Source organism: Pan troglodytes, chromosome 4, assembly GCF_028858775.2.
Source record: "Pan troglodytes isolate AG18354 chromosome 4, NHGRI_mPanTro3-v2.0_pri, whole genome shotgun sequence".
Classification (NCBI taxonomy): domain Eukaryota; kingdom Metazoa; phylum Chordata; class Mammalia; order Primates; family Hominidae; genus Pan; species Pan troglodytes.
In genome coordinates, this window is record NC_072402.2 from 164,641,567 (window position 1) to 164,666,686 (window position 25,120).

A 25,120-nucleotide genomic window follows, 5' to 3' on the forward strand; every position below is an offset into this window, starting at 1 on the left:
GAGCCAGTACTCACTTAGCGTTTCATATGCCTTATCTTATTCTTTAAAAATACCTGATGATGCAACTGCCATTATTATTTCCAACGTATAGAGATGAAAACTAACGCATAGACAGCTTAAACTATAAGCCCAAGGACACCAAGATGGTGCATGGCAAGGCTGTATGTGCAGATCTGGGAATCAAACACAGGGACTCTGACCCAACAGCCCTTGAATAAGTGCTAAGGTATTCCACCTGCCAAGACATGGCAAACATCCTAGTCTCAAAATGCATGCAGGCTAGCAGGAAAAGCAAGGTATTTATGAAGACAAGAATAGTTTACAGTAAGTTCAAGTTCAACACAGGTAAGAACAAATAGCTACAAGTATTGAAAACAAATCACTTCCATCCAAAAGCACTGGCTCTCAGACTTGGCTGCAGGTTGAAATCACCTGAGGAGTTAAAAAACATACAGATGCCTTGGGTCTCCACCCTAGAGTTTCTGACTTAACGGACCTGGCATGCGCTTGTGCAGGTGGATTTTTGAAAGTTCCCCAGGTAATTCTAACGTGCATCCAAGTTGAAAAACACTGAACTAGAGGTACTAGGGAAAATGTTAAAAAGGAGAGAGAGTCAGAGTTGATATTTCAAGAATAAGTCACTATTTCAAAAGTCAGAAATGTCAGGGGGTGAGAATGGAGATGGATGGGCAGGTTGAGATTTGGAATAGATCCCTTCCACTCCAGTTGTGATCCTAGGACCAGCAGCATTGACATCCCATGGAATTGGTTAGAAATGTGCAATCTCAGGCTGTCTGTCCCAGACCCCCTGAATCAAAATCTACATTCTCAAGTGATTTGCATTTGCATTATAGCTTGAGAAGCGCTGGCATAGGGGAAAATATCAAGATAAGAAACGACAGACAATTTGGTGATGGGCAAAGGGGACCCATGGCAATAGATGGAATATAGAGCATAGCACATAGTGAGGTAGGTGCCACACAGTGGAGATCAAGTCATCAGGTGCCTTGATCACTATAATAAGCAGTTAGGATTTTGTTTTGTGGAAAGTTGGAAGTCTAAGAGCTCCTAAGTAAAACTGATGTGTACAGAGATGGCTTAACATGATCATCTGGTGACCATTTGTAGACCAGATTAGGGGAAGGAGAGACCAGAGGTATGGAGGTTCTTACAGAGGCCTCCACATGAATTCTAAATTCACAAATATAGAGTGAAACTCTCAGACTTGGGTGCAATTCAGGAAGCAAGTTCTTATCTTCAAAACACATTGTTTTACTTTCAGGGATTCTTATCTCCTCTAGCAGCCTGACATTGGAGTTACGTTCTGTATATGAATAGAGACACAGGCTGCATCTTACTCTGAGTGGCAGCCAGTGTACATACAGCAGCTTTGTTATTTTATCCATAGTATACTTTCCCCTCAATACTGGAAGACTGTATAGAGGAACACAAAGAGAGTTGTAATAGTAGAAGAAGACATTCATGTTTGTCTAGCAGCAATATGATAACTATCATACCATAAATTTTCTATGTGGTCATGGTCTAGGGTGTTGCATTTGATACAATATTCTGGTTGAGAAAGATTACTATTAATTCTTGGGAAATGATATTCTTATATATTATGTCAACTACACATTCTTAATCCTGAAACTACACAAAATATAATTTTTTCTTTGACGGTCCTTTCAGATCAATAGCAATGACAGTGCCTAAGGACCACTGTTATAAGTGTCAGCAACCATTTTATGCTTAAAAATGTGCTAACTTAAGGAGATGTCTGGTTCGTCAAGTGCTGGGCACATGTATTGACATTATATTCTTTTAACCCAAGAGAAAACTTTTCATAATGCAATGTCTAAGGCATTATGTTGCATATAGTAAGTTCATTTGTTACAGGAACAAAAGCACATGCACGGACTGTATATGAAAAGATATTGTATTGCAAATAGACTTTTAAAATATCAAATTTATAAGATTTACATGAAATAAACTGCATCCATTTAAAGCATATGAATAGAATTTTAAAATTGAAAATAACTGGAGTAGGTGAATAATCCAATGCATTAAAAGTGTCTATGAAGTTATCTGCTAATCATCAATATAAGAGTCTGTTACCAAAATGATCATAAAATGGTAACTCTTAGTGTAGTCACTATACTTTTTTTTTTTTTTTTTTTTTTTTGAGACTGTTTCGCTTTTGTTGTCCAGGCTGGAAAGCAATGGTGCAATCTCAGCTTACTGCAACCTCCGCCTCTCGGTTTCAAGATATTATCCTGCCTCAGCCTCCTGAGTAGCTGGGATTACAGGTGCCCACCACCACGCCCAGCTAATTTTGTATTTTTAGTAGAGACAGGGTTTCACTATGTTGGTCAAGCTGGTCTTGAACTCCTGACCTCAGGTAATCTGCCCACCTCGGCCTCCCAAAGTGTTGGGATTACAGGCGTTAGCCACCGCGCCCAGCCTAGTCACTATTTTAAAATTCACACTAGCAGGGAGAAATTTCATAACGTTTACCCGTATCTTAAGACTTGATACTGCAATTTATATATGTTGCCACGAGATGGCGGTGTGTGCTTTAGTTGTGATCACATGATCTCAATCATTGTAACTATTATAAAATAGGTGAGATGAACTGATTGATATTCAGACTCTGAATACCCATCTTATTTTCATTTGGGAAAAAATAATAATAATGGGTTGCCTATTGTAGGCAGCCATTTGCCATAAAAATAAGACAAGACTCCAAGCCCACAAATGATTCAGTATTTTAGCAATATATTAGCACAATAAGTATCATATCAAAAATTTCAAATATCATTAAGATGAAGCATCTATAATATAAGATGAATCACAGAAGACAGAATTCTGATTTCTTCCAGGAGGAATCTGGGAAGATTTCAGAATAATGTTATTCTATTAACATTAGCTTTGAAAAAAGAAATAGTTTACCAAACGTGGAGAAGAAAGGAAGATCATTGCAAAAGAAAGAAACAAACCATGCTGTACACAGATAATGATGCATTTACAAAACAGTCGTGAATCTGTGTGATCAAAACGTAGGGTTCATAATTGAAAAGTGGGGTTAGACGATACTTGATGGTAGGTTTAAAATACATGACAAAGGTCAAGACATGAAGACATGCCCTTTGAAGCTAATCTTACAGGCAAGAGGGAGCCATGACATGATGAAATCTGTAAGATAAAACGATTTAAAGAAAGAAACACATGGATACAATTTTTGTCTTAAGGAGAAACATGGCTCATAAAGGGGATCCTTGATAAGGAAATATTCCCAACAAGAATCTTCCAGTCGTCTCTCACTTTCTCAGCTTTTCTCCTCCAGCTAGGCTATCAAATCAACTTGTATTGCATTCTCTATCTGTGTTAACATTCCGGGAGTGGAATGACATAATAACTTGCTAGAACCACTATCTTGCTTCCTCTTCGCTACCTTCTCTCCAGCTGAAATGTCAAGTGAGATATTATTGCCTCTAGTTCCCTTCTTCTCTTTTTTCCTCCCAGTGACCATGGCTGTGCTCTGGGCTGTTAGAGCTGTCTGTAAAGGTTTGGAACCCATTTGGAATGAGGTTGGGGGTAGGAGCGGGATAATTACCTATCCGAATCTAAATCCCTTAATGGCTACTTTGTGCATTGCTTGCCTTTACTTTGCATGTTTGGTGTTTATCATCGAATAGAAGTGAGGGCTATGTGCCCTATAGCTGGTCTGTTCTAGGAATAAGTGGTCTGCTCATATGGGGTGCTAAATGCTGCCTAAGTCCCTTACCCCGGAATTAGGGCTACTTCTCTGCTCTCCATAGAAACTGCTTTTTGGAGCTGGCTCTGCTTTCCACTTGGCTTGCCAGAAGACCAAAGACTCACAGTTTGGTCACTGATAATACTAATCCTCTCTGACAATTATTTGGCAACCTTTCCTATTAGAATATCTTTGAAGTGCTCCTGGTTGGGGATGGGGGGTGGGGTGGAATCTTGGCTGGCAGGAAAGGACACAGGCCTTTTAATCTCAGAACCAAAAATACTCTGCACTCTGATTTCTCCAACTTCATTTCACTATGAAGGGCATTCTGCTCCTCCAAGTCGGTGTGACATAATCACAGGGCACTCGCGAGTGCTTCTGGAAGCCCTGCCGCGGAGGTCGACTCTTTTACCAGAGACAGAAGGTCGGGAAGATGCAGCGAGTACAGCGTTCTTATTATAACTCGCCTCCTCACAGGTTTCTGGGCAGAGCACTAACCTGCCCTAACCTGTTAGTTCTCTGAGGATGCTTGTTGATGGCTGTGAAGTGTTCAAAGGCTTTGGGGAAGAACAAAGAAAGAAAAATAGGAAGTCGAATTCCAACCCATTCAATATCTTCCTATTTCAGCGAGCTCAAGGTCTCCTGTGCCTCTCAGAATGCGGAGTGGGTGAGGGGAACACAGCCTCGAAGGTTCTGGAGGCCTCTGGAAAACACATACAAATGAGAGCCGCATCACAACCTTTTTGCTGCTCCTTGGCAGAGCTGTACACGGTCCAGAAGATCCTTCTCGATACTGCTGCCCTTCCTTTGCTCCTTCATTCCCCTTTGGCAGCCCCACTCAGCAGGAATAGCTTATTTTAAGCCCCATCTTTTCTCCAGGAGAGTGCTCCCTCTACATCACCTCCAAAGCCACTGCTAACACTCGGGCACTCTCCTAAGTCCTTTCAATGGGTTAGCTTAGGAATCATTTCTCTGATGAGAAAAACTGAAGCTGAAAAAGTAATGTAACCAGCTTGGGGTCACCTAGCTAGTGGATGGAGACGGCGGGATTTGCTCTGCTACTTTCCTCCATTGATTTAGCATCTTTACATCTCATATCTGAAAAGAGCTTTGTTAATTACTCCCCCTTAAGTGAGAAACCTGCAGCCGAGAAGGCCTATACATTCTGCACACCTGCCTTACTTTTCGCTTTTGTCCTTGTGCCAAACACTTGGTCTCAATGTTCTGAGATTCTTATTAGCTCACTCATTTCAGAGATTACACATCTTGTCCATCACATGGATGGTCTAATGTCTGCAGTGGGGAGAGGCACAGTTAAACCGAACAGTGGGTTTCAGTGGCATTACTTTGCTCAATCCACCATTTTTTGCACTCTGGAGCCTGTTGCTTGGGAGTTTCTTGGCATGTTCTTCAACAGGCCAGGCCACATGAGCTTGAGACAGAGAGAGAGAGAGAGAGAGAGAGAGAGAGAGAGAGAGAGAGAGAGAGAGAGAGAGAGAGAGAGAGAGAGAGAGAGAGATATGAAGCACCTGCTATATTCTGGGCATTGCTAGTTGCTTTCCATGTATTTTCACGATTAAATAACTGTCACAACAATCTAGCAGAGGAGCTTTTTTGTCCCCATTTTGTAAATAGGATGATTGAGATTCAGAGATGTTAAGTAATGAGGACCAAGGTCACACAGCAAGTAAGGGGCTGAGGTGATACAAAGCTGTCATCTGAAGCCCTTGTTCTTTTCACTCTATCATGAAGCTTTTTTTTTTTTTTTTTTTTTTTTTTTTTAAAAAAAAGATACTATACAGTTGCTTTAAACCAAAGGGAGATCAGAGACCCTTGATCCTGGGCTTCACTCTCCCCATGGTGCCATGGCATTTGATGATAATGAAGATTTTAGGGGCCTGGGTATGTGGGCAGAATGTCGGAAGAGGCTGTATTGAATATAGATCTTCACTTTGGAAATGAAGCTACATCACCTTTGCCATGTGAATTAGTTTCACCAATAAGACATGTTGGCCTCATTTATTTTCTATTTATTAATCTATTAGTGTTCATCAGATACTGTAGGGGTAGATTATAGTCAGAATTTCTAACACTCTTTAAAAATGAGAATCTTTGGTTCATCTCCCTCTCCCCTTCTTTCTGCTTTCCATCGCTCCCTCTTACTTCCCTCTTTTTCCCTCTCATTCCGCTTTCCTCCTTTCCTTCCTCCCAACATCACGGTCAAGTGCTGGGGTGTGTCACTGCCAAGATGTAATGGCCTTGGGTGAGTAACTTAGCTTCCGTAGTCCTCATTTTCTACAAGTGTGAAATGTTTATAATAACGATATCTCAAACTGTTGCTTTGAGGAAAAATTTTATTAATATATGCCAAGTACTAGCCAATAATAATAATAATGATATAGTAAGCACTTCATAAAAGATAGTCATTGTTATTCCTTAAACTATAGGTATTAGTCCAGGAACATGCAAGGCACGTGGAGTTTTTTTGCAAGGGAGTAAAAGGAATTTTCCTGGTAGAGGATATGACTAGTTTTTAGCATGATGCTCCTCTCCATTTTCTTGTATGATTATATTTCAAATACAATTTAAAAGTGTATCTTCAGAGTTATTTTTTTCTTATTGCCTGCTCATTAGTAACCCATCTCTCTGTCTCTATTCTCTAAGAGTATTCCCTACCATGCCTCTGTGAGGATACGTGGCTTGGTGAGCAACAGGAGAGAAAAACAAACCTAGTAATGTGGAAAGCCAGGGCGCATAGGAAAAATAACAATTATATAGCCCTCGCAAAATGTTTTTCATCTTGAAAATGCTTTGAAAACATTAACTAATTAATTAATCAAAAAGAATTTCTACCAATCAGTGAAAATGCTCTTTACAATGTATTAAGCCTCTTGAAAGGTATTATTTATTCAGGGATGTTTTCTCTTTCGTCTAAAGGGAATCATCAGTTTCTTTTTTTTTTTTCTTTCTCTTTTTTTTGGAGACATTTCAGGAGATGGTGTGGAATCTCTGCATGCTCCTTTCACTCTATTCATCCAAGCAAGCATGAGCATGTGAAAATGCACGTGTGCATACATGCACACATGCACACGCATTAACATATGCAAAAGGTTATTTTAGGACTGAGCCCCTTGACAGTAAGTGCATCAAAATATTTTATAACATTTTCTAATCCAGGGTGCTCTCATCAGCTTTTTATTAACCTGCCAGCAATTTCAAGACAAAAAAATTCCTGTTGAGTCTCACGTTATCAGCTTCACCTATTACATATGAGCATCTACTTTCCTGACTCTTCTACTGCCTTCTGAGCTGCTCTAGAGCTGGTGTTTTGTCACCATCTCCCTAGAGCCTAGCTACTCATAGAGCCACCAAAGCATCAGCCCTATTCTCTGGCCTACAAAGCATAACTTAATCTCTTTGTGACATTGCAGGCGAGTAGTAATAATAATCTTATGTTCATTAATTCAACAAATATTGAGTACCCGCCATTCATTTATTTATATATTCCTATATCATATACTTTATTCAGTGCAAGTCTTTGTGTGAATCACAGTGATGGATTCAAAGATGATCTACACAGGGTTATTGCATTCAAGGGGTTTGTTGTCCAGCTGCACAGAGAAGGCAAGAACATAAATAACTTTAATATAAAGGAGACATGATGAACACCAACAAAGAAGCACCGTCAGAAGAAGGGGAGAGGATTTTTGGCTGGGGAATTCAGGGAAGCCTTTTTGGAGTAGATGATGCCTGATTGGGATATTGAAAGAGGATCTGGCTTGTGGAACTGATGGGGATTGGGTGATGTTCCAGATGGAGGCGAAATAAGAGGGGAAAACCATGGACAAAGGAAATTATAGTTTATGAGAATCACTTAACTAGGGCCTAGGTAGGGAAAAGGATAGAAGACATGATCTAGGAAATGTGGATTGGCCCTATATTGGGGAAATGCATGGCATTTGCAGCACTATACTAGGTCCCTACCAGCAGCAGCCATCAACGAATCAATCTCATCACTCAGAACAATGTTGCTTGTGTAGATATGGCCTCCAAATACCTATCCACGCAGTCACTGCTGATCAAATGTGTTCGAGTGCATTGGTTTATGTGAGGAAAAGCACATCCCACTCCTGGGTCACAATACGAAGAGCCTTATGTGATAGGCTGAGGAATCCAGGCTTTAATTTTTGACGTTACACTGCAATTGAAGAATGGATTCAACGTAAATATCATTAACATCATTGCTGTTCTACCATATTGTAATTTGAAGACATCCAGAAGTGCTATTGAAATGCAGTATTGGAAGCCTTACCTACACATTAAATTAAGCCTTCAAATTTTTTATGGGAAATTTAAATTTTATCTTCTTCATCCTCTGGTTATCAGATTCTATTTCTTACTATTATTAATTTCCTAGAAATAGCAGTTTACCTCTTGTTTTCTCATTCCTTATGGGCTCTGAGCAATTATGTAAAGGGTTTTTGGAGGCCGGGCACATTGGCTCACACCTGTAATCCCAGCACTCTGGGAGGCCGAGGCAGGCAGATCACGAGGTCAGGAGATTGAGACCATCCTGGCTAACACAGTGAAACCCCGTCTCTACTAAAAAATACAGAAAATTAGCCAGGTGTGGTGGCAGGCACCTGTAGTCCCAGCTACTCGGGAGGCTGAGGCAGGAGAATGGCGTGAACCCAGGAGGCGGAGCTTGCAGCGAGTGGAGATCGCGCCACTGTACTCCAGCCTGGGCCACAGAGTGAGATTCTGTCTCAAAAAAAAAAGAAAAAAAAAAAAAAAGAAGAAGAAGAAGCGTTTTTGGAATTTAAAATTCAGACGCAGGTTGAGTATTGCCCATCCAATATGCTTGGGACCAGAAGTGTTTCAGAGTTCGGACTTTTTCAGATTTTCGGAATATTTTCATATACATAATTAGTTATCTTAAGGATTGGACTCAGGTCTAAACACATAATTCATTTAACTTTCATATACAGTTTATACACAGTCTGAAAGTTATTTAAAAAATATTTAAAATCATTTTGTGCATGAAACAAAATTTGTATACACTGAGCCATCAGAAAGTAAAGGTGTCAGGCATGGAATTTTCCACTTGAGTTATATTGGTGTTCAAAAAGTTGCCCATTTTGGAGCATTTCAGATTTCAAATTTTTGGATTTGGGATGCTCAAACTGTACTATTACATCTGTGTGAGGTTCTCAGACATCAAGCTTTTTTTTTTTTTTTAATTATACTTTAAGTTTTAGGGTACATGTGCACATTGTGCAGGTTAGTTACATATGTATACATGTGTGAAACCATCATTCTCAGTAAACTATCGCAAGAACAAAAAACCAAACACCGCATATTCTCACTCATAGGTGGGAATTGAACAATGACATCAAGCTTTTTATCTAACTGATTTCTGGAAAGATAAATAATTATCTTACAATATACCAAACAAGATTTCTACCCTTAAGTTATAGAACCAAGATCTCATTGGTTACCCTTTTCTATGCAAGGTGCCCTATACAAAAATGCAAATGCTGCCACATGAGTGAACTAATGGCACCAGGTTAATCTGCCTGATTGAGATTATATTTTCAAGGGTTTTTCCTGACCTCTCTTAAAAATGGGAAGTCACAGCATCTACTAAAACATCTTTAAAGGATGTTGAAGACATTGGAAACAAACATGGAGAACTGCCGTGATTTAAAAAAAATCTGTTTTTTTTTTTTTCTACTTCTAAATTTCCCATCCGGATGAAAGTGAAAATTCTCCAGTACATATACTCTGTAAAGGATTTTACAAAATTGATGAGAATGTCTGTTGAGACTGTGTGACCTGGGAAATGGTTGACAATTACAGTGCAATGCTATTTAAAAGCGAAGGGAATAAAGGCTCATCAATGAGAACTCAGACGCCTTTGCTCCAATGACACTCATTTTGTTTGGTCTTTTGCCCTCTAAGCTCCATGTACATCAGTTTTTCTAATTTGCCAAATAAAACAAATAATGCTCCCTTAGAGAGGCTATCCTAACTGAGTTTAAGTGTTCTTGGAAAATAATGATACTATTATACACGAAGTGTTGTGCACACCAAGTACAAATGAGCCGTCACCATCACCCCTCCCTACATCTGCCTCCCTGTTCAAATGGATGTTGGAAGTTCGAGGCAGCAGAATGAAGAGTTCACCATACAGAATTCGGCAGCAGACAGACCTGGTATTACATTCCACCTTGGATACTTACTAGTTGTATGAGTTGGCTGTAACTGATTTGCTCTTTTGAAGCCTTTGTTTCTCCATCTATAAAATGGGGATCATAGAGTTGCTATGAAGAATAACTGTGATGATCTACATTAAAATGCCCAGCTGTTACACGACTTCTCAAAAAGCTTAAAAGTTCGTGTCCTGGGTGCCCCAGCAGAATATCAACTAACACTTTAAGTTTTCTGCAAAGTTTTCCTTGAAGGTTGCCCTTCATGCCTTTCTTAACCGGTTATTCTCATCACGAGTTAAGGATTGCACTGCACATGTGAACAAAAATCAACTTACCTTATACACAGGAAGAGGTTTTCAAAAATCCCCGAGACGTTTCTGCTGCCTGAAGCATTTTCTAGGGAATACATTTATTCTGGGGAGGGGGGTGGAGGAGGGAGAAAAGAGAGGTTAATATTTAACCTTTTCTTAGAAACTTCACTTTATTCATAACATTTCAGTGTAGAGCAAGTTAATAGCCAAACAATTGCAAGAAACAAATCCACAGTCAAGGGCTGGTATGTATTTGTAGCTGGATGCATATGTCTGTAGCTGTGAGGTATGTAAATAGAACGGATACAGTTTGTGGATGCTCTTTGTGTGCACTTACAGAGAGGACAGAACAGCGAGATGAATGCTGGAGATAAGGTAGAGGATGCAAAGGATGGAGATATTTTTCCATATGGAAGCATCTCATTCTTACAGACCTGATTGGTATAGCCTAGGGATCTCTGCAACGGGCTACACACACTGATCCAGTTACAAAGTAATACTCCAAAATGGAAAGGTGTTTAACAAAAGCTTCCTATTTGTAATCAAAGCTTCCCTTTATCACTGAGCATGCCCAGCAGTCAGCTTAGAAGCAGAGCTGGACAAAATGCAGTTTTTACTTTACCGTGGCTTGTAGCCACTGCTGCTGCTGACAATGAGCAGGGAGGCGGTGAGGCATGGGGTTCCAGGTAAGGCCTGAAAAGACAGAGGAACAGGGGCCTGAACAAAGGTGGAGCCTCGAGGAGAGGTAACAGGTGGGAGGAGTGGTGCAGAAGGCTTGCTTGGCTCTGGACAGCATGTCCTCTCTGAGTGAGGGTTCCCCTAGCCAGGATTTGCTGAAAATCTTGGAAAGCCCCAGTGCCATTGACAACATCCTGTACCTCACGTCTGCAGTGAGAGATGCCTGGGTTTAGAATGTAGCTCTGCATTGTGACACTGGTTGTGACCTTGGTAAAATAACTTTAAGTCTTTGAATCTCAAATTCCTTATAAGATTTGATGAAGGGGAAAATGCACCGGCAGTACCTCTCCCTGGCAGTTAGATCCTCCGGCATTATCAAATACTATAGCATGGCTAAACTGCAACACCACACTGACATCACTTCGCCCTGATACCAACCTCCTCTGAAACGGTGAAGACAGACCTGGCCTCAAATCCTAACTCTGCTACTTACTAGCTGTAAGACCTTGGGCGAGTTGCGTGTGTGTGTGTGTGTGTGTGTGTGTGTGTAAGAGAGGGATTGAGAGAGGAACAGAGAGTGACTTTAGCTGGCAGATACTATGAGATAAAATGGGAAATTAAAGTAGACATATCACTCTACCCCTGGAGTTTATAGTCAGGTTTGTTGGGGAGTCTCAGTTTCATTGTCTGTAATTGGAAATAACCATGCTTAGCCAAAAGAATTGTTAAGGTTAAAATGAGAAAAAAAAATCTGAGCAAGTTGCCTAGCACATGGTGGGTGCCCATAGTAGATTAAGAATATCCTTGGCGAGGTGGCTAATGCCTGTAATCCCAGCAATTTGGGAGGCCGAGGCGGGTGGATCACTGAGGCCAGGAGTTCAAAATCAGCATGGCCAACATGGTGAAACCCCATCTCTACTAAAAATACAAAAATCCGCCGGGCGTGATGGTGCATGCCTGTAATCCCAGCTACTCCAGAGGCTGAGGCACGAGAATCACTTGAACCTGGGAAGCAGAGGTTGCAGTGAGTGAAGATTGTGCCACTGCACTCCAGCCTGGGCCACGGGGCAAGACCCTGTCTCAAAAAATTCTACTGCATGCCTCTTTAATTCTTACTATACTGAATGATTTATCTCTGTTACTTCTGTATTCCCCCATAATGCCATCCCCAGCATCTGTCTACCTTATTTCCCATGATCCCCTTTCATGTAGTCTGATTGGCTGTTGGACAACATGACAGGGGTTAGTCATGTGGACTGTAGCACCAGACAGACCTGCGTGGGAGTCCTTCTCTGCCAGTTATCCAGGTATGTGACCTTGGGCAAGCTACTTAATCTTTCTCAGCCACATTTTACTCATCTGTGAATTGGGAATAAAAACAGCTCCCCTCTCCTAGGAATTATTATTCTTATTCCAAGAGTAGTTTGTGTGTGTGTGTGTGTGTGTGTGTGTGTGTGTGTGTGGTAGAGAGTGAGAGTGAGTTTAATTAAAAGAGACACATTCTTGCCCCCATGGAGTTTACAGTCTAGAGGGTTCATGTGTGTCTAGGAGATATACACTAGCTAAATCATAACACAAGTGGAAAACTGAAGCTACCACAAATTTTTTAAAGTTACATGATGCCTTGAACACCTGTAATAACCCAGAAAGATCTCATGACTTCCCTGAAGAAGTTGATGCTGGAAGAGATAGATGAAGGATAAATAGGAGTTTGCTAGATGAAGAGGGGAGAGAAATGCATTCCTAGCAAGCCCTCAGTAAATGCCCCTCATTAGCATTTTAAGCATATGATCACCATCTTCTTGTTAGAATATAAGCCCAAAGAGTATAGAGATAATGCCCTTGTCATCCCCTGTCACCACTAGGATAGCACCTTGAAGGAAGTAAATGCTCAGTAAATATCCTTGAATGAGTGAATGTTACAAAATCAATGAATTTCTTGAATGAAATCAAAAGTAACTGCCATGGCCTCATCCCATGGCTTTATTCAGAAGGCAATTAAGGGAGATGCAAATTCTAGTAAAAAACAGCATAGACCTTGCAATAGGACAAACAGTGTCTTCACTCAGGGCCTGTCCCTTGAGGGAAGTGACACCACATCTCAGTCTCAGCCTCCTCATATGTAGAAGGGGGGTAGGATAGTTTCTTTACAGAGTTCCTTTAAAGATTAAGATGGCACCTAATTAAAGGATGAACAAGAGTATGTAATCAAGAGATAAGTATTATTAATATTAGTACTATTAAGACGTTGGCAAATTTCAGGCATGCAGTTTTTCAAGGTTTGTAGGTTATTGAAGACAACAAGCCAGGTACAGCTTGAAGGCCAGCGGATGTTATCACCCAAACACCCACCAGGCTTTTACCTTGCTGTACTTGCCTAGCGTTCATCCACACTCCTCATCCTGTCTCCAGTGACTGAGGGCCAGACTGCAGGGTTTAGATTCTTGATGTATTGGGTATGATATACTAGCAGTTGGTAACATTCTGGGGCCTCGGTTTCCTCCTAGGGTGGATCATACAGTGTCTGAACAGGTTAAAATCAGATAATTCATAGGCAACACATTCCACAGAGCCTGCACATGGTAAGCAAGCAATACTTGTTCAGCTGTTACTATTAAAACCACCAGGCCCTGCTGGATTTTCTGTTAATTACCCTGTAAACTGAAACAGCCTTTCCTGGGCTAAGAATTGTTTCTTTTCAAAGATTCCCTTTATGAAAAAAAGAGAAGTAACTCCTCTCTGACGTCTGGAAATCTAGCTTCCCCATCACTACGTCCTTGGGTGCAGGTTCAGAGCCACCGGGCAGCCTAGATGAGGCAGGTGAGCAGCGGCTGAAGACTCTGGAACCTTTGCTTCTCTCTGGAAGCTACAGAGCTCGGCTCTGCCCTGCTCTGCGTTCCTAACCCTGGAAGAAGCGGTCTGGGTGCAGCCAAGCACTGGACATGCTCGTCAGAGCCAGAGCAGGCTCGGGTCGTCCGCAGGACTCGAAGGCTTGCTGTGCTCTCCTGTTTGCAGAGACCTGGGTGTAGCTGTGGTGCATAGATGTGGTGCATCGGGTGCAGAGCGGATCCCTCGGTGCGTGCAGCTAGGGATCCAAGCCTCCTCAGGCTAACCCTAGAGCCGAACTGAACTCTGAGCCGCCCGGGGTTCGCGCGCTCAGTTCCTGGTCTTGGAAACGCCCAGCTGGGGTTCTCTCTGCAGACAAAGGGGTGCACGTGTCCCTAGCGCCCCTCTTTCTCAGCCGTGAGCCCCTCCCTGGCTGCGTACCCCGCAGCCACAGCAGCTGCAGCCCCAGCGCCACCACCCAACCCCGGCGGCCTGGGCCGGTGCGCGCTCTCGGGGCCCAGGGATTGGCTCGCACTCCCCATTCAGGGACCGCGAGGGCTGGCGGGCGGCTCACGGCGCTGTGTGTGTGTGTGTGTGTGTGTGTGTGTCTGTGTGTGTGTGCGCGCGCGCGCGTGTGTTGTGCGGCGCGCGGGCGAGCGCGTGTGTGCGCGCGAGAGCTCGCGTGCAGGAGTCACTGGGTGTGCGTGCGTGTGTTATGGGTTTGATTCCAGAGCAGGTTGCACATTGGTCCTGGGTGGCTCGCAGGCTCAGGTCGTGCTTGGACGTCCTCCTCCTAATCGTTTCCGAAGTAGCAGCAGCAGCAGCAGCACCACCACCACCAGCAGCAGCAGCAGCAGCAGCAGCAGCCGCCGCGGCAACATCGAGCTCAGCGGCACAGCAGGCAGAACTGTGCAGAAGCGAGCACCGTTTGGGGAGTCCGGGGGGCGGGTAAGAGGGAGGAGGGGGAAAGCCTGTCTTGGTCTTTGGGATTATTTTTTCCCCCTTCTTTCCCTCTCTCTCTCTTTCTTGAGGGTGTGTGTTGCCCCCTCGAAGTGAAGGAATTTTGCTCCAAAGCGAGCTGGGACCGAAGACTCTAGGCTAAGTTATCTATGTAGATGGTGTCAGGGAGCGAAGCTACTGACCGAGCTGCTGGTAAATGTTTTTCACTTCTTACTCTTTAATGCTTAAGGCTTTTTTCCCCTTTTCTTTCTTTCTTGTTTCCTTTCTGTTGCTCCTCATTCTGCAATCGCTCCTGAATCAGCTGCAGTTCTCTTTCTCTCTCTCCTTGCGTTTGTGCAGTTTACAACTTGTTTCATGGTTTTCTATGTATTTTTTTTTTTTCCTCCTTCATCCTCAGATGAATGCTGGAACATTTAAATTCGGCACTTCGGGAGGTCATCATTAGTTGCATGAGTTTCAGGGGGGAGGGGAAAGATTGCTAGAGCAGACTGTTATTTCCCTGCAGAAGGACTGCCGGTTTCTCTCTAATGTTCATCGCAATTATAGGGATTTTTTTTTTAGGATGTATTTTAACGTTGCATTGCTGTTTAAGGTTGTCGTTCTCCAGGATTACAATGCATTTGACTCAGTTTTGACAGCATGAGAGATGCCAGTGATTCCAGAACTACTGTATGGTACATGCTGGCTAAAATATTCAAAATTGCAGGAGGAATCATTTGCATTCCAAAAGAGAATTTCTTTAAAAATGCCGTTTTGCATCACATTGCTACAGATTTGCAGGAGGCAATAATAGACACCACTACCCATGTTGCTTGCAAAGATAATAAACATATAAGTGCTTTAGTGCATCACATACTGTCTTGGGCTCCAGTGATTGAGCTATTGCTAAATTTACTTAATAATAAATTTAGGGCTATGGAGAAAGAGGGAGATTGCTGGTACTGTTTTATTCAAAATTGTGAGACACGTACAGCAATATCTCTCTTAGATCTTACTTAAAGTGGCATCTTGTCAATGGAGGGGGGGTTCTGCATACACATGGAATAAAATTATTTAAAATAGCCAGCATAATGAATGCAAATTGAACTCTAACTCTTTTCTTAAAAATAGAACTCACTCTGTAACTCTGGCTGCCAGGATCTGTTTTAAATATTATTTAAAAATTAATATACAACAGCTCTTTAATGCATTCATATCATTTAAAGTTCTTTGGAGGGTTCTTGATCATTACCATGTTTTATTTGTTTTGCTTTTTTCCTCTGAAGTTTTCAGTTCCAGTTGAGTAGAAAAACTGAAGGGCCAGTGAGTAAAGGCAAATCAGCAATTTAGAAAGGAATCAGTGTATAGTTGTAAAATTTCTGCTAAGCCATGGAAAAATGAACTAACACAATGGCAGCTTAAATGGAGGAAGGGGGCCTCTGTGGTACAGCAGGTTGCAGTTTCTGTACATGTATCATCATCCTGAGAAACCCTGAACTCTAAACTGAGATGAGGACATCCAGTTCAGGGATACTCTGAGACACATACATTCTACAGAGGGAAAATGTTGTTATCCAAGGAACCCTCCTTCTGCTAGGTGGTTGCCACATCACAGAGCAGCAACTTGTCTATGTGCCAAGAATACGTTTGCAGTAATACTCTTAAACTTTGTTTTAATGTAAACTTAACTAATGTTGGAAGAACTGCATGAAAGAGTGAAGGCTGTTCAGCCCCAAAAAACAAAACAAACTGTAAATTAACTCAACTAGTCAGATCTTCTTTTATGTAGAAAAAAACCTACTCTAAGGCACCATGCAAATTCACCTGTTCTGGGTCCCCTGGGTTGACAAAAGCCTTTCTTAAAATTGTGAACAGAATTCCTAAGACCTAAAGCTTATTTCTTCCTTTGTAGTCTGCTGAAAGTAATAAGGCATTTTATTTAGAATGAAAGCTCAGCTTATTCATGGGTCCCTTGAGATGGCAATATTGCTGTTTTAAAATATTTTCATGGACCTTTGAATGGACTGTTTTGATCAAGTTAGTGGGGGGGAAAATCCAGCTTGCATTCATTAAGACCACAGTTGTCTTTGAGTGAAGCATTTGTTTGTCTAGGTACTAAAGAAAAATGATTTCATATAGTAAACTTCAATCCTAAGAACCCAAGGTACCTAAAGCATCAGGTTCCCTCCTTCTAGGACCCAAACCAAAGAGCAATATACCCCATGCTGGGCAGCTGTATTATTTCTCTGGCATATTCCACACACATGTGTATGAAAAGATAACTGACCAGGCTAAGGGCTTATTTTGCTAGGCTCATGGGGCAAGATTTCTAATTGTTATGTAACATATTCAGATCATGAATTTATTTATGAAACATCAAAATTAGCTTCAGTTTCAGTATCTTCACTAGACTCGAAGACTATGAGTACGTTGATTTAAAGAACATTTTTTTCCTACTGAGGCTGTTTTTTTTACCCACCCACCCCTCTGTCTACTTCTAGTTTCCTGGCAACTTCTGAAAAGCTCTGATAATTTGTGTTAAAATATTAAACATATCTACATTTTGGGTGTGATGCCAGGTTAGATTACTATTCAGTCAACTGGATTTGTATGACTCTTACATCGTTTGGTGTGGTATTGTGTTTGTGGCTTGTTGATGGGTTTATTATGATAATAATTATTAAGTTTTTTAAATTAAATCTTAACTAAGCTTATTTTAACTTTTTGTGCCTAGTGTTGATTTCAGGTTAATGTATGAAAATAATACTATCATCTTGATAGCCTTGCTGGTAACTTAGATAGTTTCATTTCAACTGGTCTTCTTGTTAAATTTCAGCATGGCATTGGACTTAACTGGGGAGAAGGTAACTTGGGGAGATGGCTATGTAGAAAGATAGGTATCCGAGACTGTTGATTCATGGAACTTGTCAATCACATTTGGCTGTATTGTTAGAGTTCCTACTTTCATTTTGATAAGAATGGAGGTTTCTCTGCATGTGTGAATCCTTTATTATGCTACAGCTACTGAATGTTTCTTAACATTAATTGCTATTTTTTCATTGTGCAATTGAAGGGAACTTTGAACTACTTGTGTGTTTTTAAGGAAAACCTGTTTGGCTAGTTTTTTTCATTGTTTTCTTTCTGTGCAGATTAATTCTGAGAAGTGGTTTCTGGTGAAATATGGTCAAGGTCATTTCCAAGGGCCTTTTTGTCCCTCCCCACTTGAGAACTAAAACTTAAACAGAAAGACAGACTTAAAGAGGCACAACTTAGCATCACCCTACTTAGCTTGAAGGGGGCAACATGAAAAGCCTATGTTATTGTCTTTCATTACTTTGTGTAAAGCAACAGTTTTGTTCTTTGAACTGCTGGTTCCTAGTAGCCCTGATGTACTCACAAGGAGAAACCCCCCATTCTGCACTCATAGTATATACCACAGATTCCCAACCTTCAGGGAACATTGCAAGATATATATATATACATATATATATATGTTTTTTTTTTGATGGGGAGGAGACATGTCTTTTGATACATTCTCAGTAGTAGGGGACATAGCAGTATTTGATTAAGCATGATGTATTTTCTAACTACATAATACTCTGCTTTAAGTTTTGTGAAAGCAACAGTAATTTTATGAGTCTTATTTGCTGAGAGCAAATAGTAGTTTTGTCAAAGTATTCTTTGTACTTCTGGTTTATATTTTGCTTTAAAAAGGGAATGTTCACATTGTTCAGTACTGTGCACTATCAGCAACAGACTTTTTAAAAATTATTTTGGGTTGTTTTCTCTCCTTAACAAACATAAACCACTACTTAACATAATTATTTTAGGTGTTTTAAGACTGTGTAATAAGAGGATAATGTATCAGGTCCTGCTCATATTTCCAAAAGATTTCATAAAATTATGGAGGTAGAAAATGTTTTCCCTAAAATTAATGTTACTCATGACTGCAGTCTATTTAATATATTGTATACTACAGTATGATTGTGAAACTGAAATACTGCATCCTTTTTATGAATTCTTAATGGGAAAAAATGAACACCTCAGAAATAGTTTGCAAATAAAGTTCCTTCGTTTTTACTGCCAGACTTTCACTGGCCCGCCTCTCCTAAGTATAGAATTACGAGCCTTTCAGGCAAAAATAATGATCAGGGAAAAAGTACAGTAATGTGCTTTTCGAATGTACTATGAGTGAAAAGAGAGCAGGTGTTTTTACACTTTTCCTATGAGTTTGATAAAGAGAAACTGAAACCAAGTAACACAGCTAATATGTTAGAATAGAATCTATATTCCCCATAAAGATTTTTTTCTACTGAACAATAGGAATTGATCTTTGATAGAACAATTGACAGCATCCCTTATCTTATCAACATGGTGTTGCTCTTGCCAGAATATTCGTGGTAGATGCTAAAGAACCACCTCTGTCTTGGGAAATATAACAGTGCATTGTTTTGGGGGAAAGAGATGGTTTCTTTGAAAGTTGAGACTTCTCAGGACTTGACAGCAATTCTTTGAGAGACGCTTGAGTCACTTGGATATTTGTTTAGATGACTTATGGAGAAAGCCCAGTGTACTCTTCCATCTCTAATTTAGTTCTGCTACAGGTTTTTGGAACATAAATATGAAGTTTTCAGCTCGTTCATTCTTACGATTACATGAGTTTATGATTTCTGGAATGTGATGCAGATCTATAAAAGTATAGAACCCAGCTTTCAAAAAGTCAGTCAGTTTTACTGCTCTGTTGACTAAATTATTTAGCTGTATGTAAGCTTAAGCTTATTTGAAAAAATATTAGAAGTTTTGTATAATCTTTTCTGTTAATATGACTTTTGTAAAGTGCTTTTATTAAGTTATATAAAAGGGAGTTCTGTACCTTGTAAAATAAAGAACTCATTTATGAATTTGGTTCCAAAGAATAAGTCATTTCTTTTGTTTATTTAGGTTTTGCAATTTTTAATTCACCTAGTAGGAGACAAGGACTAAAGCGGGAGGATGTAATTGGTGTGATGAAGATGAAATTGATACTAATGATAATATACCGATTCTAAATCTTAAGGTGGGACGCATCATGGAGGATTCTCTTGGAAAAACTTTACATTTAAATATCATTTTTATTATTGCTTAGAACTTCACTGATACTCAATATTTTGACATCTCTCCTACTTCAATTAGAAGAATAAGTGTCTGTGGAAAAAAAATGCTACTAAATAGAAATGATTTTTGGCAGAGGTTAAAAAATCTCATAATGTGAAATAATTACTTCAGAAAATTGTATAAGCTGCTTGCTATATTTGAAACATGTTTTTTTTTAAAAAGTCACTTCAAAATCTTATTGTAAATGTTGGAAATAGTCAAGTTAGGTTCCTAGATTGTTTCTAGGAATAAAACTGAACCATGATAGAAGATAGCTATATTCGTGCATATGGCTAGTCCAAACAGTAAATATCTACATAGTTAAAATCATTTTTATTGCTAGATAACTCCTTGCAACAGACTTTCTGATCTTAATTATGATAATTTTTCCAAGCCATTTCATATGTAAGAGTATATAGTTATATATTACACATTTCAGTAGAAATCACTTAGAAGAAACATAAGCAAATTAAAGCTACAGGAAAGTATATTTTAGTCTTTATTTTTTAAAAATTCCTTCAATAAGTAGTTTTTGGATTCCCAAGACAGGCCATGTACTGAGCTAAATCTGATGGTAAAAGTAATTTGATGCCAAAAGGATGTCTAAGAAAGTAAATGCCAATAGGGGTGGTTCCTTTTTGAAAAAAATACAAATAAAGATTTTTGCTCTTTATGTCTAAAGCATATTAGAAAGGTGGTTTGGTTATATTTCATTTTGGGTTTTTCTCAGGCAGTAATTGCATACAGCTATCCACGCATCCTCTGCCTTCCATTGTGTCCAGCTCATTTCTATTCATGGAGCCTGGTGTGATATGATACCTGGAATTGGAGACCTAAGTCAAGGTTTGGCACTACTGGCATGGATTCAACAGAGGCCCGAGAAAAGGGCAGTGTGAATTAGTGGGAAGAGGATGCAGACGAGAGGAAAATTTATTCTGTAGTTGGCCACCATTTTCCTACAGTAATGATTCTGCCACCAGTTTTATTTTTAACCCCACTGAAACTTCTTGAGAAGGCACAAACTGGCTTCTCTATATTTTAATCCTATGAATAATAACATAATTATTAGAAAAGCATTTCACAGTGGTTAGGGTTCCACAACTCGTGTGACCCAAAATCTAATTTTTGTCTTCTCTAATCCTGTTTATATATCCCCACACATAATCAGACGCAGTCAGATGAAACCAATTACTAAAGGAAAAAAATCAAATTTATTTATTATATTTATTGGATGTGTCTGTTGCTTAATTATCCATTGGCGAATTTACATGTGGCCACAGAGAGGGCTGTGGATGAGTGTGGAAAACGATCAATCATCACTTCTTACAGTCTAGAGGAGGCTCCAAGAAAACAAGGGGGTGAAAAAGGATCCTTTCTCATTCCTGTCAAGGTGAGAATCTAAAAACTGAAAGTCATCACCCAAAAAAGTGACAGGTGTTTGGCTTGACATAGAAAAATCTCAAAAAGATTGAGAGTTACCAAAGTTTTCTTAACCACCTGATGTAATGTTAGGAAGAAATGAAGGTGGTCTATACTCTTTGGAATAAATAATGATTTAGATGTTCAAAGGTGTGTGTTGGAAAAGTAGCTCAAATGATCAAACAAAGCAGATCACCAAGTACATCCCTCAGCTGTGCTTTTGGGGACAAAGATGGAAGGATGGTGGGGTGAGATGAGATAAGGTGAGCATGAAGGACAGGTGAGGTGCAAAACAGTGTTTGCAGAATTTTATTGACCATTATGAATAACGCAAGTGAGCAATGCAAAGTCCAAGATAGCACTACTAACACAGTGAATTAAAATAGATTTTGTGTTTGGCCTTAGAGTGTAAAGACATACACAGACTTATTTTGGGACTTGTATGTTTTGGTTAAAAAAATTCCTCATCACAACCAAAAATGGTTTTCTTCTCTTTTTTTACTCTGCTCTCAGTTTAATGGGATCAATCTTGAGCACAGCTTATTTTGTATTTTTTTTCCCACTTGTTATCATCATACATTTTTGGAAATTTATCGTTGTAGAAATTTCCTTTTCAAATAGATAAAAACTGGAATAACTACCCTTTTAAGGAAATACGGCAAGGTTAGATTGTTATAAGAAGTGTATCTTATTTATATAATCCTTCAGTTCCAGGGACCACAAAATCTTTAAAGTCCATCCCATTCATACTCCCAAATTTGAAAGTATATATGAACTTCAGGGGGAAAACAAACTACTGTTGAACTTGAGACATTTGGAAGCTGTCCTCTAGGAATTACTGAATGAAACATGTTTTAAGAACTGGGGCACACCATTATTGCATAATTTAGAGAAGTCACTGGGTGAATTACGACTTATTGTGAATCGCCATTTATTTGTAGAAGCTACCATTCAGTTCAAGCACCGTAGATTATCCTTTTGTCACCAATGGCTGCAGAGAAGTTAAGAGCACCATGAATCTTGGGAGTGGTTTGATGCTTGTGGACTTAGCAAGAAAATATTAGAGAAGAGCATTTTTTTTTGTATTTGTTGTAATGTATATTTTAAAAGTTATTCTGTAATAGAAGTTATTACAGAATAAAACTTGCTCTCAGCAGGATTCATTGCAGAAGCCAAACAGTAAATAGATACAGAGCCTGAACTCTTCTTCCTACAGCAGTGATTTTTCACCCAGCTATTCCCTAAGGCCACTCTAGGTATATGAGGGGCACTGGTTCTTTTTATATGATTTGTGTATGTTCCCATAGATTGTGAAGTCTATTCCTAGGCAATTTTCAAGTTAAAATTGTGTTACGGCTACCCTGAAGGTTGTCATTTCTTGGTTTTTCTCTTGTCAGTCAATTCATAAGTGTTTATTAAGCCCCCATGGGGTGTACACAGAATCGTACACAGTTTGGGGAGGGGGGAAAATGTGTTTGTGGATGATTGCTGTCTGCTCTAGAAGCAAAAGTACTATTGTGTGTGTGTCTGTGTGCCTATGCATAAAATTGTATTTTAATCACAGAAGTTTAGTAGGGGTGTGTGTGTGTGTGGGTGTGTGTGTGTGTGTTTAGAACTCCAAATGTATTTACTCTGAGAAAAGCATTGCTTCAGGTGAGATCAAGGATATAACTTCTCAGCTTTCTGTACTCTTTTTTTTAATTGAGATATCTAATAACAGACATGATTAAGTAAAGGGTAAAGCCAGACGGTCAGTATTAAACTGTGTATCCTTGCCAGGAGGATGCAGATCATTGTTCACATCTGGGTTTCAGAGTAAGGACAAATTCTGATGCCGGTCATTTTTAGGATGTGCCGGTTGCCTGTGTAAATTTAATCAGTGAATAGGTAAATGACTCCATGCCCCCAAGCTGTCAATTTACATTTTTCATGAGCAATGAATCAATTTATGATTTACTTTTATTTCAAGAAGGGGTTTTGGAAAAATGATTGGAATTGAGAAGGAGAGAAAAATTTCAAGCATTCCCCAAATGCTCCATGGATGAAAAATGTTCTCTAAAGGATTGTATTTCTCTGTTGAACTTGAAAGCATGTAGCGAATATGTAGGTTCTGGGATTTACTTTCCAAAACTTATTCACACTCTTAGATTCATCTTTTATCAATCATTTGTGGGAAGGGTAATATTCTTGAAAAGCACCAGGTGAATAGCTCTGAAAGTGGATGGCAAAGGCAGAGTGCTTGGCGGCACTGACCCTTTCCACAGCCCCAGGTAATAGCTTCCTAGACTTGGCCAGGCAGCTCTGACTTTTGATATCATCCATCAGGCTCTTGATTAGAGCTCATTTTGACTGTGATTTTCAAGATGTACATATCTCAATTCCAGTAAATCATAGCTAAGCCATCAAAATTTCCTTTCCATCTTCTGTTCCTTGTTGATCTGAATCAGAGAAGCAATGGCTGGAAAAAAAAAAAAAAGAAAGAGCTTTTGCTGATGTGTTCCCCATTTCAACTTTGACTCAGCTCTTTTCCTGTTGGGTTTCTAAGGATTTATGAAATTGTTTATCTCTTACTGCCAGTCCTTCTGAATGCAGTCTTTTTGATGAGGGACTATTATTTACCACTCACCAAATTGCAGATTGCAGGATCTCTTAATTTATTTTCCAATAATTTATAGAATTAACCAACACAGAATACATCTGTGCAATTTGAATTATTATTTTTGATTCTGTGATCAGGTCATGTTCTCTCTTGTTAAGGTAAAGACTAATTCTGGCTAACGTAGGTGGAAAAGAAATGTGTTAGAAGGATATTGAGAATAACAGAGTCACCAAAATAAGATATAGAAACAGGCATTTCTCCTTCTGCCCCTAACAGTGGCCTGGCTGGAGCCCTCCATGTCCCTCACACTGGAAACCCATTGCCATGAGCATCACCCACACGGCTGCCCTAGAAATGTGGCTGCTTGCACAATGCCTGCAAGAAACTCACCCCCATCCTTGCTTCTAACGGTCCCTGGCTCACCATTGAAAGTTCCAAGCTGGTGCATCCACTGGTTTGGCTTTGATATTGATTGAGAGTCCACTCCCTTTCTACTAGGCAGTCTGGGAAACTGAAGAGAGTCTGCCCCTTACGTATTATATAATAAGAACCAAAGACTTTGACTTCCTGCAAGATAAATATGATGAGATTCCCTCAAAATAAAAAGTACAGGGAAAGTCAACAAAACAGATTAGATTTTTTTTTTTTTTCTTGTCAGAGTCTCGCTCTGTGGCTCAGCCTGGAGTACAGTGGTGCAATCTCGATTCACTGCAACCTCCACCTCCTGGGTTCAAGTGATTCTCCTGCCTCAGCCTCCCAGTGGATGGGTGGATGGGATTATAGGCATGTGCCACCACACCAAGCTAATCTTTTTTTTTTTTTTTTTTTTTTTTTGAGATGGAGTCTCTCTCTGTTGCCAGGCTGGAGTGCAGTGGCACAATCTCGGCTCACTGCAACCTCCGCCTTCCAGGTTCAAGTGATTCTCCTGCCTCAGCTTCCTGAGTAGCTGGGACTACAGACACACACCATTATGCCCAGCTAATTTTTGTATTTTTAGTAGAGATGGGGTTTCACCATGTTCTCGATCTCCTGACCTCGTGATCTGCCCGATTTGGCCTCCCAAAGTGCTGCAATTACAGGCATGAGCCACAGTGCCTGGCCCACATCAGGCTAACTTTTGTATTTTTTGTAGAGATAGGGTTTTGCTATGTTGTCCAGGCTGGTCTTGAACTCCCGACCTCACGTGATTCTTCCGCCTCAGCCTCCCAAAGTGCTGGGATTACAGACGTGAGCCACTGCACCTGGCCTA

At 40.1% G+C, this 25,120-nt stretch overlaps 1 protein-coding gene across 11 annotated transcripts in view; it reads left to right on the forward strand.

Moving 5' to 3' along the window:
- Positions 1-25,120, forward strand: part of TENM2 (teneurin transmembrane protein 2) — a 3,953,434-nt gene that overhangs the window by 2,658,577 nt on the left and 1,269,737 nt on the right. Inside the window, exon 1 of one of the 11 annotated variants that reach the window (XM_016954576.4) lies at positions 14,445-14,933. The exons of the other annotated variants lie outside the window; for them this stretch is intronic. The gene's annotated coding sequence lies outside the window, so the exon portion shown is untranslated. Of the gene's footprint in view, positions 1-14,444; positions 14,934-25,120 lie in introns of those variants that run through there. 11 annotated transcript variants of the gene reach the window in all.